General features: G+C 46.9%; 1 protein-coding gene across 1 annotated transcript in view; it reads left to right on the forward strand.

Annotated features, from left to right (window-relative positions):
* The first annotated feature begins 693 nt into the window (after nucleotides 1-693).
* Nucleotides 694-6,955, forward strand: part of Ano4 (anoctamin 4) — a 318,013-nt gene continuing 311,751 nt past the window's right edge. Inside the window, exon 1 of the mRNA XM_004623837.3 lies at nucleotides 694-802. The gene's annotated coding sequence lies outside the window, so the exon portion shown is untranslated. The remainder of the gene's footprint in view (nucleotides 803-6,955) is intronic.

Raw genomic sequence — 6,955 nt, forward strand, 5'->3', positions numbered from 1 at the left:
GGGTATAAAGAAGCTCAGATGCTAGTGTCATTATTGTGTCATGGTGACCTCCCTGAGGCCCATCGGCAGTGCTGTCTGGTCTGTGAGATGCTATAGACATCGTTTGGGGTGGGCTTAACATTGGCTTTTGCTGAGATGCTCCGAAACTTCCCATGCCGCGTAGTGTCACCATGGGCCTTTGGGAGTTGGCATATACAAGCAGTTTTAACAGCAGCAGGGCAGAGGGTCGGATGCCAATCCTGCCAAACTTCTGTTCCAGGTAGGGGGATGTCCTGCCGCTGCTGCCAGGACCGGCTGTCATCTGCTGCTCTTGTCACGCTGACACGGCCCCCTGGCTGGGCTGATTGGTCGCTGACAATAACTGATATGGAATACTGATGTTCTCACCAGCAGTTCCTTCCACTCTGAAAAGGCGCTTTCCCCTCCTTCTTCCTTCCTCCCCGAGTCCAGCCTGGTCCCCCCACACCCCAAGCCGCCCCTGAACCCCAGGGGAGGACTAGTCCTGCGCGATGCTTCTGAGGCCGGCCGCGGTGAGATTCACAGGGCTGCTTTCACTCCGGCTCGGCTGACGCGCTCTCCAAGAGTCCTGCTCCAGACTTCTCAGGGTTCCCAGGCACACAAACAACTGCATGCGGGCCTGCGGGGAGGCTGGGAAGGACTTGTGTGTATGGTGGTTTTGTCATCCCTCTTCACTTTGGTGGACGCCTTCGGAGTGGAGCCTGCCTGCCGGGCTGCAGCAGATTTCTCCGTGCCCAAGAGCTGAGGAGGGATTGCTTCTCCTTCTGTTGACTCTATTTTTATGGTAAGTGCTTGCTTTGAATGAGCTGCCTGGCTCTGCTGCAGTGAGAGATCCCCGCTCAGTCCCGTTCTCCCCAGCTAAGCCTGGTGACCTTCCTTCTCTGCCTTTCTTCTGTTCTCATGGATCCCGGTCTGGGAGGATCCAGCGAAGTACAATGCCAGGGGCCATTTGTCTGGATTGTTTGTATTTTTGTCCTTTTACCATCACCCGAGCTCTCTGGGCTGCGATGGAAACAGAAGTGCTCTCTCTTTGTCCTTGAAGCCGCGGCGGGGAAATGGGGAAATGTGTTCGCAGTGGTAAATCACAGCAGCGGGCAAGGGATCTGGGGGATGTGGGCAAGACAGAACCTTGGGTGCTGGGGGTGGGGGGCGTCTCAGGATCCGGAGGTGCGGGGTGATCTGCCGCCCCGCAAACTCTTCCATCCTTCCGGGTGAAGACACGCACACACGTGTGAGTCATGTCGGAGGCTGCAGTGGGCAGCTGTGTCTTGCCACACCTGCTTGTGGGTCCAGAATGGCCCTTCTGCTGTGGGCTTTGTAACTTGGGTAGGGACCTCTGTGGTGAGAGAACGCTGAGCTGGCGAGACCAGGCGGCTGCGTGACCTCATTGCTTCCTTCCCTTCCGTCTCGCGGTGCCCAGCTCTGCGCACCGGGTTTTGCATCCTCTCCAGTGGGCGGTGGGGCAGTGAGAAAAACATTTTTGAGTTGACAACCTAGTTTCACCCTCCTGCTGGGGGCTAAAATGCTCTGAAGCTATTGGAATGGCGAGAGACTTTTCTGGGGGAAAATAAGCAGGTTTCCCATGAAGAACATTCGCACAGCAGGTTGTTTATTTGAGGGCTGCACCGCTCCAATAATGTTCTCATTCTCTGCCTGGTCTCTGAGGTTGGCTGCAAAGAGCACCACAACTTCAAGACTATTGCTAGCTGCCTCTTGCAGACCACGAGAAAATCTAAAAAATTTCTGTAGTTTTGCCTTGTTGAACTTGTATGTTACAGGAGTCTTTACAAATAATTTTCTTTGCCTTTTTTTTTTTTTTGTTTGCTTATTTGTTTGATACCAGGTTGGTTTAAGCTCACTCCAAAGAGTAAGCTTTGGAGCTGTAATCTTATTCTGTTCTTTGTGAGCCTTGGACAGTGGCTGAGTTATACCTCACTTGATTTTACGTGGGCTTTCCAACTCTGGTCCCTTTCACTCTAGCAAGAGTTGCCGCTCTGTGTTATTCAGTGTCTGGCTTGTGACTTTTGTGATCAATGAGAGGAGAAATAGTGTGACATGCCTGCCCCCCTCCCCACCCCTTCGGGAGTTTAGAATGTAAAGTTCGCTAGCTGTCTTGCTCTCGCCACTTTCGGCTCCCCTGCCTGTGTGGATTTTTCCTAAAGTAGTCACGATGACATCAGGCATATATTTTATCTTATTCCCTCGGTCCAAAGCAGATATATTTGATGTTTTGTTTTGTTTGTGTGTGAAGGGTTCACTGCATTAAAAACCATACAGTTAAATAGAGCCAGGGTTTGTAGACATTTAGGTGGTACCACAATTTAAGAATAACACCAGCAAATATATTAACAACAACAACAGCAAAAACACTCCCCAAAATACTTCTCACAGACTGCAGCATTTGAATTCTTAAATAATATCTGAAATACTTTCAGTGTTGTTTGGATTCTCATTTGTAATAGCTACTCTTTCTTGCACTTCACTGTTGTTTGTAGCAAAACGGTGATACCATGATCCGCCTTGGGCTTCCTCTAAGGGTATTCTGATGTTTAGCTCGTTCATCCTCTTACTTTGCTTACTGTCTTTTCCCCTCCGGCTGAAAGGGTTTCATCCGGGAGCTGTCAGTTCATCTGGAGGTGTTCATCAAGATGGGGAGAGTTAGAGGAGCCCAGTGTTGGGGAAATGGACTGCACTTCACAGGGCAGGCAGTTTTAGATACACATAGAGAATACTTTAATTAGTAGCAATGTTGGTTGGGACAGAAAAAAAATAAGAGTTTCTTTCTTTTTTTTAGGGTTTCTTTATTTTACTAAAATATCTGTAAAATTTTAGAACTAGAATTTTACCATACACAATTGTGTGCATATACATATGCATATATGCATACAAACATATATAGTATATAAGCATTTATACAAATATACTGTTTATCTTTTATGTTTACATATTTTTATTAGTGTAAGTATGCTCATTGTTCACTTAGAAAACAGGAGAAAAATTCCTACATATGCCTAGCATTTACTAGCTTTCTTTCTTTCTTTCTTTCTTTCTTTCTTTCTTTCTTTCTCTTTCCTTTGTTCTTTGGTTCTCCTTTTCCTTGTCCATCTTCTTTCTTTCTTTTTTGGTGAGGATTTCCCCGCTTCTCAGATACCACTTGCAGGTAATACCTTTGAGAATTTCTTTGAATCACAAGAGCTTGTTCTGCAGTGTTTCTCCATCTCGTCTCCCAGCACAGTGTAGTGTTGATTCTTCTGTGAGCTGTGTGGAGGTGCTTAGAAAACTACCCTAGGAGGCACGGACGGCGACGGTGCCGAGTGAGCCTGGAGCCTGCGTGTGGAGGAGTCACTGCAATGGTGCATCTGTGTGTGCTCATTTTGGTGCTGGGCCTTGCAACTGATTTTGCATGCAACCCTAGCAAGCAGAAGTTACTTGAAAGGGGTCTCAAAACCCTAGATGCATGTGGAGGGCAGGTGCATTTGTTAGTTTTCACACTCCTTAATGAAAGCTGTTATCAGAATTGTGCTTTCACCATTTCTCTTGGTGCTATTTTAATTTGGAACCTGCAGCTTATATTATGAATCAATAGCCTCCATTTTTTATCCCCTGGCTTTCTGCTTCCTATCTTCCCCATTTCTGAGATTCTGAGGTGTGTGTGTGTGTGTGTGTGTGTGTGTGTGTGTGCAGGCGCCCGCAGACAAACTCAGTGAAAATTATGTGACGATTTATGAAGAATTGGTTACAGTTTCACTTAGTAACCAAACTGCAAATGTTCAAATAATCACATAATTAAGAGGAAGAATTGCCCCCATTAATATAAATATAACCTCATGTTTCCACAGGCATTCTTGTCATTGCAACTGTTTTACATAGTTGATTACCAAGACCAGAAATAGAATCAGTTTGCATTTTGATTAATGACATTCTAGGTCTACCTAGGTGGGGCTGCCCTCAAATCTTGACATGTTTACTGTCTAAAAGGTCTCTCTGTGTTAAGAGGGGGAGTTTATGGATGATACAATGTGAAATCATTTGATTACAGGGGACAGCCTTCCTTTGGCACTGCATGAAGCATATCATTAGGAAGCTGGCTGAATTTTTCCTTGCTTTTTTCAAAATAGTTATGCCAATGTATTCCCATTTTCCATCTCTCCATGAGTCCTTATTATAGAATAAAAAGACTAAGGTATGACTCCTACATACAGTGTCTTAGAGGAGGGCCATTCTGGAGCAGAGATTCTAAGCCACCTTTTAACACCAGGCACAGTGATCTACTTTGAAAAGAACTTGCTGTTCAATTGGCAGCTCAGACAGATTGTGCAAAATAAGAGAAACACTTCATGGACTGTGTGGACTACCACACTTTTGGTCTGTGCCTCCTTACTAAATTCATTTAGGAATACAGTCACTAGATCAGCTTTGTAGGAAAAAGAAATGCACCCTCAGTAGCACAATAATCTATCCAGACTGTCATAAATGCTTACATTGTAAATGATATCTCTGGTGGGGTACTGGGAGATGGCAGAACTTTGCAAAAACCATATCAGAGCCCCGAAGCAATGCAAGACAAAAGGGGAAAACTCTTCCCACATTTAACATTTAATTCTTCAGTCAGGCTGTTGGCTCTCGAGTTGGAAGATCCAAGAAACTGCTTGAAATGCGTCATGGCAGCTGGTGCGGACCTGTATTCCAGCAGCAGTCTCTGACCCTTCCCTAGGCATCTGCCCAGTGACCTGGTACTCCAGCAGGCCAGCAGCCAGCCTTATGGAAAGCGGAATTCAGCAGGAATTCGCCTACTCTCCTGTTCCCTGTTGATTTCCCGGGGGACCTCCTGGGAGTGTCGGAGAGGGAATCTCTGGACAACTCATGAGAGCCCAAGCTGGTCACAATGGGAAGTCTTCAGGGCCCCTGGATTCTGCCCACACCCTGCCACTCACTGACTCAAACTCTGTATCTGTTACTGTAGGTGTGGGCTGGATTGCCTCTGTGGCCTCCACCCATCCTTGAAAAAATGTGAAGTGTTTTTGCCTCTAGTATTGCCAGCTGGATGTCACTTCAGAGACAGCTGCCTGATCTTCTAGAAGGGTTGGGTATACCTTCCTTTGACCCTGCAAAGCCCCCAGAACACTGAGAGCGACCTGAGCATCAGAGTCACACAGAAAGGTGTGATGACACCTCGTGAGCAGGGCTCATGCGTGTATAATGCCTACTTGCTTAGCTTGGCCACTCTACGATGTCTCTTGTCATCAGAGGGGACTTGCAGGAGCAGTGTTTTATCCCTCACAAGTTAAGGGAGTGAAGAGTCTTGCTCAGCTCTGGAGATCGGATGAACACCCAGGAGGCTGAATCCAGCGCAGGGGGCAGGTGTTTACTCTGGACTCTGCTCCACTCCTGGGTGAAGCCCTTTCCATGACACCCCTCTGACCCTTCCAGTGCCATTCAGTGCTTACAGAACTGCTTTGTGGCATTGAGCTCACTATTGCCCATTATGCCCGGGTTCCTTTCATGCAGCTGGTGCGGCTGTGCCAGTCACAGTGAGTCACATCAAGCCGGCGACTATGATCACTTTGCATGCCTGTGTGGTAATGCACTTTGTATATAGAAATTCTGCTCTGCTTATGAACATTTCAAGAATTGGACAACAGGATGGTTAGTTGCCCCTCTGTATGTGAACTATTTGTTTCTGTTTGTAAAGAGGGAGTGAGGCTTATGGGTCGGTTCCTTCACGCAGTCAGGCGCTTACCTGCGACTTACCGAGCTCGTTCTGCGTCCTCCCGCATGCCCAGCCTGAGGGAGCCAGGAGCGGACAGACCGTCGCGCTGGTGCAGCTCAGGCTACCCTGGCTCTGTGGGATTTCTGGGCTCTTGATTCCCAGCCAGTGCTCTGCTTGCTGCTCCACACGTTTCTTCGCTCAGAGTTTCTGCTGGTGGTTATTTCACTGAGGTCTTTTCCTAAAAGTTGCCTTTGCTATCATTGAAACATATTTCTTCCAGTTTTAAAACATCAGCTTCTGACTGTGTTACCTGCTCGAATGAAAGAGACGAATTAGCTAAACTTTCTTACTCCCGTGGGAGTTATGAAATGATAGTCCATTCTTTGGCAGAACTGGCCTGGTCCTTAGACTCCTAAGTCAACCGTTTGGAGGGCAGTGTCTGTGGAACTCACTGCAGGTCAGAGACCACTCTCCTTGGCTTTGTTTACCAGGCCCACCGGGCCTTCTTCCTCTTCCTGTTGTCCCGATGCACCCTTGGAAAGTTTGAGAAGGGCCACACCTTCTGTACTGCTTAGAAGTATGCACTGCTCCTGCCTGGCTCAGCGCCTCTGCCTCAGATGTCCCTCCTCTCTCCACACAAAACTCTCAAGGCAGGTGGAGGGGCCATGTCCCCTGAGTGTTCTTGTGTGATATGTGACCACTGTGGCCCAAAGCCGGGTGGCTTACATCACCTCCTCCTGTATTCCTCAGTATGAAGATCTCTTAGGCCTTCACTGATTGTATTGCAATTACTTCTTTCTCTGTGTCCCTCAAACAGACTTTTTGCTGCTTGGGGGCAGGGTCTCTCCAGTCAGTTCTGTACCCTAAAGCTTGGCCTAGCGACCGCAGTAATCCTTGGACAGTGGAAGGGAATCACCCTCTAAACTCTATGGTGAAAAATAAATAAATAAATAAATAAAATAAAATAAAATTAAGTCTATGGTGCTAGCATTGGCAGCTTCTATACGTGGAGAACTATTTTTTAAAGTAGTGTGGCTGCATGAATTGTACTGGGAAAGATAAAAAGATTGGCAGGCATCCTGCTACAGTCCACTAGAAATTCTGAGCAACCCCCCAGAAAATGTCTCCACCCCTAAATGAATTTCAGTAAACATGAAGAATTTATTAAGTGATTCCAATAAGCAAAACATTGCTTAAAATACCAAGGAATAAAAGATGGAGAGAGAG

The sequence above is a fragment of the Octodon degus genome, unplaced genomic scaffold, assembly GCF_000260255.1.
Source record: "Octodon degus isolate 3935 unplaced genomic scaffold, OctDeg1.0 scaffold00004, whole genome shotgun sequence".
Taxonomy (NCBI): domain Eukaryota; kingdom Metazoa; phylum Chordata; class Mammalia; order Rodentia; family Octodontidae; genus Octodon; species Octodon degus.